Source organism: Typopeltis vanoorti, chromosome 6, assembly GCF_054136105.1.
Source record: "Typopeltis vanoorti isolate ZY-2024b chromosome 6, IOZ_Tvanoo_1.0, whole genome shotgun sequence".
Lineage (NCBI taxonomy): Eukaryota > Metazoa > Arthropoda > Arachnida > Uropygi > Thelyphonidae > Typopeltis > Typopeltis vanoorti.
Window position 1 is genome coordinate 55660194 of NC_143554.1, and position 12250 is coordinate 55672443.

Consider the following 12250-nt stretch of genomic DNA (forward strand, 5'->3'; position numbering starts at 1 on the left):
AAGAAATGCAAGGCCATTGTTCACATTAAATATTGTAATAAATTGTTTGTAAGCTGTTAATAATAAACATAATGTGTAAAAATATCTAGCTTTTTTTAATTATTATATGATCGATTTTTGCTCAATCAATTGGGGGTATGCGATCAAAAAAGTTTGGAGACCACTGCTCTAGAGACCAAACAACAAGCCACTTCATACTTCCAGTAAGTGGGCACCAGGCAGTGAAATTCTTCTCCAACCTAAAAACAATTACAAACATCCATGCCCATGAGGGAATTCAAACTGACAGCCTCTTGGTTGGACAGTGAATATGCTAGAGCAGACAATTAACATGGAGATTAAGTTAGTAGGCTTAAAGGGATCATGTCTCAAATCTGCTTTACATTTGAGGACAGGAAGAATTGGATAAATTAGTTATGGTCTAGGAATACTGATATTACTGATGTCTTTTTCTTTCTTTTTCCTTCCTCTTCATTAAGTTTATCTATCTAAACTTCTAGGATGGGTAGGGGGACAAGGAATGGTATCAAGGCTTTTGTAACAAGGAAATTGTATTTACAATTCGTAACCATTGAAAAACACAGGAAATATGTAAATTGCATATACCGTATTTTCTGGTGTATAAGACACACCCAAGAAATTTAATACAATTTTCTGGAAAAAACCTCACAGGCTACTTTAACTGCATGTGTATGAATCATTTTTGTTGCTTTGTTGCATTTTGCCAATTTTCTTGCACCCATTTCAAAACTTCGGTCTCTAGTTCTGGCCACTTCGCAATTTTCCACGTTCCGTGTGCTTTTCATTACGCAAATTGTACAAAATCTCCTTCTGACCACGCCAAGTTCTAATCATTTTTTCTGTGGGCAGAGGTCCAAAATGTCTTTCAGCTTCCCTATTCCCATGTTCTTCTGCATATTTTACAACCTGCAATTTGTAACTTGAAGTATATGAATGTCGCCTGTTTTTTTCCATCACTAAAATCTACGGGGAAATATCAAACTGAACACAAAATATCTTAACACTTCAACTCAATACTGATAAACATCGGTAACTGATTACTCGGATAAAATATTATGAAACTTGAATAGGGACTCCCCATTCTTAGCCAATGACGCACTAGAAGTCACGTGAAGGTAACACATCAATTCATAACCATTTTTGATTGCACCATTAACTGCCTACAAAGATCTTGGGACATAAAAGGGGGTGCGTATGACTTTGAAAAGAGGAAACAATCTTTACCTTCATTATATAAGACGCACCCCATTTTTAAGATGAATTTTTAAGGTATAAGACGCACTTTTTTACAAAAAGTGCGTCTTATACACCGGAAAATACGGTATATACAATCACCTTGGAATTCAGTCTAAATTAAAAGATGGGCTTCTACATATGCTAACATATTGACAGAATGTGAACTTTTGCATAAATACAGAAAATTGAGTATTGTATTTTCATCAGATTTTTGTGTATGTGATAGTATTTGTATTTTTCAATACAAGTGAATTTTTGTATTTCTCAAAATTCTGGCTGTCTTTTTTTTTGGTTTTGTTCTTGTGAATGATATGTAGGTTTTAAGGTGCAACAACTGATGCTCTAGTTTGTCGACACTCAGCCAGCTCAGTCCCTGTGAAATGTATGTATGTACTCACACAGTTCATCAAAGACTAGAACTACAGATATGAGAGTTCTGAGAAAAATTAGAGAAATTAATAGATAATTATTGCAAAAATAATATGCATATCAAGTTATACAAGGGTATACATAGTAAGAAATTGATGACATAAACCCATACATGCAATGTGAAAACTAGCACGTTATTGCTATATATTAAAAAAATGTTTTAACTAAAATAAAAAATACTAACTCATGAAGTGGTTACAATCATAATATATTCATAGCTGTGTCATGTCACACTTGATGCTTTGCAACTTAAGTCAATAGATAGATGGTTGTTTAGTACACATGATTCAGCTGATGTCACATGTATGGTCTGCTTATGTGTTTTCTGGTTGGTTATTTTGTGCAGATCCAAGTTTCCAAAGCAGAAAATCTGTCACTTCCACATGAGATGGGCAACAAGTGGTGTTTGAAAGTCCACATTCTAATGTTGCCACTATACTAAAAACTTCACTTAAATCTATTTTCTGTAAATATGCTCCATTCAACATATGCATGTTTTTTTTTCCAGCTCCAGCACTGAAAAATCAAAACACACATGTGCACTGAAGTGTATTTACAGAACAAGAGAGCAATTTATGTATAAAAATATATATATATCATTATGGTTATGGTGTGTCAAACAAAATGTACTTTTTTGATTTTGGATGCTTTGCTCTGCTCATTCTTATGAGCAGTCATGAATTATCAGAAACAGAGTTTGTGTAGATTTGAATAAGCTGTAAAAGACTGACAAATGAATGAAGATGTCAGTTTCATGGAACTGAATATTTATTCTTGAAATTTGAAATTCACCAATGGGATGTTATAAACTGCATTGGCAAAACTAAGAGAGTGATGGAGATGAGGGATCTGGAGATTGAAGGTCAGTAAAAATTTGTAGTTTAAGGGACATATTGCAAAAATTGTGAAGGTAACCCAAAGGATTGCTATAATGCTAAGAAGGACTTCTACCAGCAGACATAGAAAATTGGTAATTCCATTGCATAAAAACGGGCTCACCTACTTCCTATATATATATGGGAATAAAAAGGCTTTAGCTGTTTTTTTTTTTTTTTATATAAACCTGATGGTGATATGTCCTGTAATCACCTATGCCTCCCCAGCATGAAGCCATACCTCAAAATCAAATATTTTAAAACCGCTGATGAGAATTCAAAATAAGTGCCTGCAGATGATTCTGGACATTCCATGGTCCATTAGAAACACTCAGATTCATCGAGAGACCAGAATTCCATACATCTGTTCTCTTCTTCATGAACTAGCTGAAAAGTTCTTTACCAAGGCAAGCACACACACACACACACCCAAACCCTTTAATCAAAAAAGCCTCCAACTACAACGAAGGCAATCTACTACAAACACAAAAGATCCCGAGTCAATTCTACCCCCACCAATGAACACAACAAATCCCACAAAAGGCAAGCGTAATGCTCAAAATCATCCCATCACCAAACTCTATTCAGACAAAGGGGAATATGAAAAGCATATTTACTTCATTCTTCTAGTTAGTAACGTTGTTAAAAATTATTCTAATTTTGTGGATGTTTTCAAATAACAGTTTTCTTATAATTTATTATATTATTATTATTACGTGACACCTCAAGGGAGTCTAAGGACTCACCTTGGGAGGGCATCCTACTCTACTTTGCTAAATACACCTCTTCCTCTCCAACTACGACACTACTACAATCAACGTCATTTATCGCCCATCATCACCAACAACATGTTTTGTCTGTAAACTGCATGTAAATTACTGAAGGCCGATATGTCTGTGGGATGAAAAACCTGAGTTTCTGGGAGAAAAACCCTACTACCAGCATATGAGATCGGCTAACTCGCTTCCAACTGAAAAAGCCCATAAACGGATTCCCATCGTCACGATGAGAATTGAACCCAAGTCTTTTCCAATCGAAGGGCGCAATGTTTCGCTATTCTTCCAATTGAGCTACGGTGGTTACATTATATTACATTTTCATGTGTTTACATGGTTATATAATTATGCTAAGTCATATTTGGTAATAATTATTTTCTGTGCAATAAATTAGAATTGCAAATCATTCAATACATTTTATTTGATTATTCAATAATTATGCTAAGTCATATTTGGTAATAATTATTTTCTGTGCAATAAATTAGAATTGCAAATCATTCAATACATTTTATTTGATTATTCAATAATTATGCTAAGTCATATTTGGTAATAATTATTTTCTGTGCAATAAATTAGAATTGCAAATCATTCAATACATTTTATTTGATTATTCAAATTTTTGGTTCGGAAGTGTATATAAATTCAGCTAAAAGAGGAACTTTTACTAAGCCTTTTATTTTTCTTTCGCCTGATACCAGAGCTAGTCGATCTCTGGACTGGAAAGCGGGTTTTTTCTCCTGGAAACTGAGATTTTTCGTCCCTAAATTTAAGAAAATCGACCGTAGAACCTACACTATTTTCTGACAGTAAACATTGTGTTAGGATTATGGACCGCTAGATGGCAGCACTTGTTAGCCTCATCTCTTCACATATTATTATTTGACGCCTCCAGGGAGTCCAAAGACTCATCGAGGGAAAGTGTGCCAACAGCATCGAACGATTGAACCCCTTCCAACTACTAACCGCGCTCAAACTTGCTTAGGTAAGCCATTAATAGCACAGGTAGTCAATCGACCAACCTTTGTTGGCTATATTATATATAAACATTTCATATTTTTATTTCGTATGGAATACGAAGTTTCTACCAATTTTTAGGAGAGATAAAAACTGTAAAAATTTGAAATACATTTTTTTTTATAGCGCCTCCGTAGCGCAATTGGAAGAACGACGGTACATTGCGCCCTTCGATTGGAATAGGCCTAAGTTCGATTCTCGTCGCGACGGGAGGAATCTTTATCTGGACGATTTCAATCAAAGGTGAGTTAGCCGATCTCATACGGAGGTAGCAGGGTTTTTTCTCCCGGAAACTCGGGTTTTTCATCCCGCATACAGACAAATCGGCCCTTCAGAACACACGCAATTTACAGACAAAAAATACTAGTTGTGGTGGGCGGTAGATGGCGTTGATGGAGTTGATTCGTAGTAGAGGTTCGGTGTAGTGGTTGAGACAGTTGTAGGTATCCTCCCGCGATGAGTCGTCGGACTCTTTGGAGGTATCAGGAATAATAATAATAATAATAATAATAATATTTCCTGGATTAGGTGCTTATTTCCAGCATTAAAATCCACCATCTGTCCCTTTCTATACCCCTTATCGCTTTGGATCTGCTCATCTACCTCAGAATGTTTCCATTTTCGATAGCTTATAAATTCCCTTTTCCTGTTGCTCTCCTAATCATATAGCAGGGTTTTTTTTTTTTTTTTTTTTCGTGGATACTTGGGGGCGCTCATCCCACATACAGAAGAATTGGCCAAAAGAACATTCATAATTTACAGACGAAAAATTATGAATGTTCTTTTGGCCAATTCTGCTGTTGTGTAGATGGAGGATTAAGTAAGAGAAACGATTAGTCGTGTTTAGCAGAGTAGTGTGTACTCCCGCGATGAGTCATTAGACTCCTTGGTGTCATGTACTAATTTATGTTTCTTTTTAGCTGACTTGCCATTCTTCTGCTGCATTTCCTAAGGGCGAATTTTGTCATTTCTAGAATGTGTGTGTGTGTTCGGGGGGGGGGGGGGGTGTTCCTTACCAGGGTGCAATGAACCCAGGCGGCACAATTTAGGGGCAATATAATCGAACACGTTCATAAAAAATAGGGAATAAATAATACACTGCACTGTTTGTGGAAGGGGAGGCACAAAATTTTGCACTCAGGCGAAGCAAACCCATGGAACCGCCCTGTGTGTGTGTGTGTGTGTGTGTGTGTGTGTGTGTGTGTGTGTGTGTGTGTGTGTGTGTGTGTGTTCATGGAGCTGGTTAGTCTCTTTTATTGGATTAAAAAAAATGATAATAATAACAGGTTTCCAGGAGCCTTTCCACTTTTATTTGAGGCAAGCTAACTTCACTAAAAGAAGAGTCAAAATAAATTATAAAGATGATTCGCCTTAGACAGAAAGACAGAATTCGAAACTAAGGTTTTCTACCAAAGGATACTTCATTACCGACTATCCTACGAAGGCTACATTGAACTTCTCCGTTTAATTTTCTTTAAAAAATGCTTTAAGAAATTTGCACCATTAAATTCAATTTTTTTTTCTTGAATGCCGAAGTCCATTTAAATAGCCAAAGATATCAGATCAGTAAGCCAAAATAGTTAACCAGGAAATTTTATTATTTTTATGAAGCTTTATCTAGTACAAATAATCGCACCTCATCTCCTGACTAAAATAAACTGCTGAGTAATTTCCTACTGGAGAGCCAGCACACTTCAAAATGAGGAAGTATAATTTTATTATCACTACATGTAGAAAAAGGAAGTGATATATAAAACTTTATCGCGCTCTGTAGGGAAAAAATAATTCTGTGGTTGAGATTTTATAAAATTAATTATTTGGGCAGCTTCAAACATAAGGGCTAAAGCCTCAGTACGAATACTACAGAGGAGTCACTATATTAGGGTGCTATGGATTGCATACGTGCAATGAAACAGTTGTGTCCACCAGATACTGAACTAGTCATTATGTTATTCAGAGTCGCTATTTTGCACAAATTGCTTTGCAACAGTAAATATTGCTTCAGTTGTTGTTCGAATCGTTTACGTTTAACATAATGAAAAATCCTCATTAGCATATCCATTAAAGTCGTGCCTGATAAATGCGAACAAGTTAGCATTACGGTTATAATGCATGCCAATAAATTCATATAACTTGGAAAAATTAACTGGTTTTGAGACACTCTTCACAACAGTTCTTTTACATTCCCTGCCATTTATTGAATTCAAGGGCGAAGAGTATTTTGATACAAGAAACCTAACTTAATTTTTTAGCACTGACAAACAAATTCGGCTGATTTTAGCATCAGTCAAAATGTCATGCAGTGACTGTAGACAGTCCAATCAGACAAAATTGAAGAAGGGTTGTTAGGAAAATTTCGTTTTTCGCAGACACCTCTAAAAGATTGCATCGTTCAATCGATTTCAAAGTGGAAATTTGGCTGTTTCTGACATTAATTACTGTCCTTTAAAAATTAAGCCTCAATAGGATTAAAATGAAGTGAAGGATTCCAGAGGGAACTTTCTCAGCAGTTATTTCTACAAACGCATTGTTCAACCGCTTACGGCCAAAGCTCTGGTATCGCATTTTTTCTTACGTTACGTTCCCCTGACAAGTCTAATATAATTGGACCAAAATGAAGGTTAGATATGTAAATGAAGGGAAAGATTAAAGGGCTGCATAGTGCAGGTCACATCGTTCAAATGATTCAAACAACTTATCCTCAACTGTTTTATCTACTTTATCTAAAAATATAAATATATAAGTTTCATACGTAAAAAATAAGACCTGAGTATTGAGGAAGCAGAGCCTCTGTAACTCAGTCAGTATAGATATATAAAGCCCTTTGGTCGGAAAGACTTAGGTTCGATTCCCGTCAGTGATGTGAGGTACCTTTATCTTGTCATTTTCGACGAAAGGTGACTTAGCCGGTCTCATACGGAGGTAGGGGATTTTCTTCCCCAGAACAGACAAACCCTCCCCGTGAACATACATGGTTTACAGTCATGAATACGTCCCAGCCATATGCTGGTCCCGAACCGGGATAAAACTGGAGGGGGTGAGTAAGAAAGCGATGGTGAACTACCTTGTAAAAATCTCACCAGGAACACTTTGTGAGCAAGCCTACAAAGTCACCTAGGGTGGGAAATGACTGAAGGGATAAATCATCATCACTGAGGAAGCAGGAAGTTGGACGCATCGCAGAATGCGCTACTTAGCAGGCATTGTTGTGTTAATTGAGAATGTAAATTCCCCTCTGGAAATTCGAGCAGCATCATAGCCAACAACAACAATACCTACTTATTAAAACTAATGTCAGTAACTGCAGCCAATCCACTTTGTTTCTCAGTATTTGCTTCAAGTTCTTTAAGATATTTAAGATATTTTTATGAGATTGTTGTTATACTGCGCACGTGACAAAAGCTGATAATGTCTCCTACATATTTGGGGTGCTGAATGAAACCCATGAGTTACTTCCTGTAAGACGTCGCAGCTAGCAAAAAGCACGGTTGAAAAATTCAGGGGGAGGGGAAATTGGGACTACTTAATAGTCGAAAATTTGATGTTGATGTTTATTAAAGATTTTCATTATCCAAGGCGAAACCATCTTCTCACTGGAAGCTTGAATCGGCTTGAAAACAGTGTCTGGAGTTTGTTCCGGATTTTATAACTCTTAGCCCAGCCATGGCATTATGTGTTCTGCCATTAAAGTTGCAGTAGGATCATCATTAAAATAAATAAATAAGGTAAAATTTGGCAAGTCATTCAAAAATATACAATTCTTATTAAACAGTGCAATATGAAGAAGAAAAGAAATGGCATATTCATAATCAAAATCTTTTTTTAAGACAGAGTTAGAATCCTAACTCTGTCTTACATTACCTTACTGAAATGACTCAGTATAGTTTTCTAAACAACCCAACTACCAAGTGATTCAATTGAATTCTTCCAAACGACTCTGTTACGGCAAACAAATAAACGAAAGCTAAATGATAAAATGCGTATGCTTTCTGTACACCGCAGTTGGATAGAATACTGTACTACTCTGGATCAAATGTGAAAGTTGACCTTCATTCAAAAACGAAAGTTTTGAAATCATCTGTTGCTTCCGCTGTGATTACGAAATTAGATAATACGATAACGCTCGTATGACTATTCTATAAACAAAGATAAGAACCTGCACTTAAACAGTTTCGATATCGGTGAATAGCAAAACAAGTGTTTTGGCTGTTTCGATAAATTTTTATCAGATTATGAAGAGTAAAAGCAGCAAACAAATTATGAAGTTCAGTTTGGGAGTAGCGGATATATTCGATATCATAAATGCAATATTTATTGTTTTTACTCATAATAAATATACAAATAATAATAAAAAAAAATTGCTGAATCTGATAAATCTGAGCAAGAACACGTTCGTATTATATAGTTCGTATTATGGGTTCGTAGCCCATAAGTCACGAAGAGGTTTAAAATGTGAATAACTTTTTTTATTAGTAATTTTATTTTATTAATTTTTTTTTCAGGTGTGCTAAGGAATATTTGGATAATTAATCATGAAAAAGTTTACAACCCAACAACGACCCAAAATTGTGCAATTTTATTTTTTCGCGAATATTTGCGAAAATCTGTAATTAATTGGCCATCACTTCCTCCAGATCTGGCGAATCCGACTTCTTCGTATGGAGCTGCCTATAGGAAAAGGTGTTGTAAACAAGCTCCAGACAATCCAACAATTGAAGGGGAACATTCCTACAAAAATTAGGGCACTGCAGCCAAGAACATTAACAGCACTCATGAAAATGCCGTAGAAGGAGCCCGTTTTATAACAATAACAATAATAATAATAATAATAAATAAATAAATAAAGTTATTAAATATTTAAACCCCTTCGTGACCTATGGGGCATCGTGTATATAGTAAATCATTTACACTTTATTTTTATATTTAATATAATATTAATGCTGTTTTATTCATTGAAATCGTATCAAACTGTAAACTTCCTATGAACAGGTTTTGAAATTATTATTATTATTATTCCTGACACCTCCAAGGAGTCCGAAGACTCATCGCAGGAGGACACCTACAACTGCCTGAACTGATACAACTGTCTCAACAACTACACCAAACCTCTACTACGAATCATCTCCAGCAACGCCATCTACTGCCCACCTCCTCCACCACCACCACAACTAGTATGCTATGTTTGTAAATTGCGTGTGTTCTGAAGGGCCAATTTGTCTGTATGCGGGATGAAAAACTCGAATTTCCGGGAGAAAAAACCCTGCTACCTCCGTATGAGATCGGCTAACTCACCTTCGATTGAAAATCGTCCAGATAAAGATTCCTCCCGTCGCGACGAGAATCGAACTTAGGCCTATTCAAATCGAAGGGAAATACTGTATTCGTGATCACTTTCAAAAAGTTCTTCCAATATACATATACACATATCAGCGACTGAATTAGAAATATGCATATATATTAAGCGTCATTTACGCAGGATATAAACAAATATACTAAGTCACGTGGGTAACCAAGTGTTCTAGGCAACTATTTAAAAATGCTGCTGGTCAGAGTATGTTCGGTGCATTTTAAGCCAGCCAAAGAACCCGAAAGCGATTCCTCCCACTTAGTTACTCACATGTGAGATCATTTTGACGCCATATGGTTACACATATATCTCATTGGGGTTTGGGAGTGAAACCCTCTGCTAGAAGTGGTAGGGTTGCAGATGTCCTTTCCACAAAGAGTTAGTAGGCCACTCACAAACACTCATGCTTCTGGTGGTATTCAAACCAGCAGTCTCTCGGTGAGAGTGAATACGCTAACCACTGGGCCAACCAGGCAGGCTCGTCCCACTTTCCTAGCAGAAATAACTAATCATTAAATGTCTCAACAACACGAAAGCACCAGGTCCGGCTAGAAATCCAAACAAAATAATCAAATTTCTTCCACAAAACGCTGTACTGCATCTTTAATATAAATGCAATACTAAGATTTCAGCATTTTCCTCCACCTTGAAAATTGCAGATATCATTCCGACACATAAGCCAGAAAAAGCTCCGCAATTCCCCAAAACTATTGGCTAAACAGTCTCCTCTCGAACCTAGAAAAAATTGCAGAAAGAATTACCCAAACCAGATTAAAAGAAGCAACAGATAAAGCAAACATCAAACCAAATGAACAATACATACATGCAAACACAGTACAGTCCAGTAAATTCAACGACTCGTTGAATATTTATAACAGGATACAACTGGAAACAACACAGGAACCGTTATAAATTATATATTTAGTTTAATCCTTTATCCAAGTGTAAGCAAACAAAATTTGCACCTGAAGTATCTTCAAGACTGGGGCAACTCGTGGCAAAGGTGGATTGATTTCTCATCACTTTCCTTAGTATCCCATAATGTGGACATGTATACTGCTATGCATTATGGGAATGGTCCCTACCCAGACCGGTTTCGACCTTTATTGAGGTCTCTTCAGTGGGAGCCACATCCAGAGGTGATACCAAGGTTCAAGCAATGCAGAACTCGTATTTCCATATGCCAGTTGCCAAAAGGTGTCATAACTTATTATTAAATTACTCTGGATTAGAGAAAGATGTTGGAAGTTTTTTTCACTTGCTTAGACTATAAATTATATATTTAGTTTAATCCTTTATCCAAGTGTAAGCAAACAAAGTTTGCGCCTGAAGTGTCTTCAGGACTGGGGCAACTCGTGGCAAAGGTGGTCTAAGTTTTTTTAGATGAATTAATTTCAGAGCTTTTGTCCACAGAAATCAATTTTTATGTCAAAATAAATAAATAAATATGTAGCATATATTTTTTATTTGCAGAAACTTAGTCCACCTTTGCCACGAGTTGCCGCAGTCCCGAGACACTTCATGGGCAAACTTCGTTTTCTTACACTTGGATAAAGAATTAAACTAAATATATAATTTATAGTCTAACCAAGTGAAAAAATCTAACACAGTAGCCGTTTTCTTGGATGTTGCAAAAGATTATGATATTTGCATATTTGCCTTTATGGTATCAGGGACTCCTCCACAAGCTAATAAAGGCAAACATCCCTACACATCATGATCAAACCAATCACATCACATCTCAGTGATAGGAAAATGCTAGCGAAAATCAACAGAAATAGATACCACAGCAGATAATTACAGTTGGAGCATCACAATGCTCACTACTGGCCCCACTCTTATTCCCCATCTATATGGTAGACATCCCTCAAAAAAACCTGCCACGATCCTAGCCTTTTTCGTAGATGATGGAGAATACCAAGTTTTTTTTTTTTTTTTTTGAAAGCTAAGGAGATTATGTTTGAAATGAGTTTATGCCAAAACAACAGGCGAGATGCGAAAGTGAACACACACACACACACACACACACACACACACACACACACACACACACACACACACACACACACACACACACACACACACAAAGAGAGAGAGAGAGAAGTAAGCTCTTTCGTTCTGAAATGACATAATTGTCTTCATCATTCGAATTGAAGAATAATTCTAATTGAGGAAGTGATAAAAAAAAAAAAAATCAATGTTAGTGAGAGTGTACGTTGCTTTTTAGTTCAAAAATAGCAACAGCTGGCCATCAATGCTCCCCAAATCACAAACATCTCACTAGTATACTTTAGTTTAAATTTAAAGTTAATTTAACCTAAAGGTAATCTCATTATTTCTTTTAGAAGAATTAATTTCAAAGCTTTTGTACACCGAAATCAATTTTTAAATGAAAAAAAAAATGTAGCATATATTTTTTATTTGCAGAAATAAAAAAAAAAGAAAACTTTATCTGGAGCTCCGCTGAAATGTCACAAGTTCCTAGTGCAGTCTCTTTATCAATAACTTCGCACTTTCACTTCTGTTTTCATAATCAATTGTTAGATACTAGC

The 12250-nt window shown here is 36.1% G+C and overlaps 1 protein-coding gene across 1 annotated transcript in view; it reads left to right on the forward strand.

Annotated features, from left to right (window-relative positions):
* The first annotated feature begins 4248 nt into the window (after positions 1-4248).
* Positions 4249-12250, forward strand: part of LOC150105465 (acidic mammalian chitinase-like) — a 205298-nt gene continuing 197296 nt past the window's right edge. The window contains exon 1 of the mRNA XM_090394835.1: positions 4249-4319. The gene's annotated coding sequence lies outside the window, so the exon portion shown is untranslated. The remainder of the gene's footprint in view (positions 4320-12250) is intronic.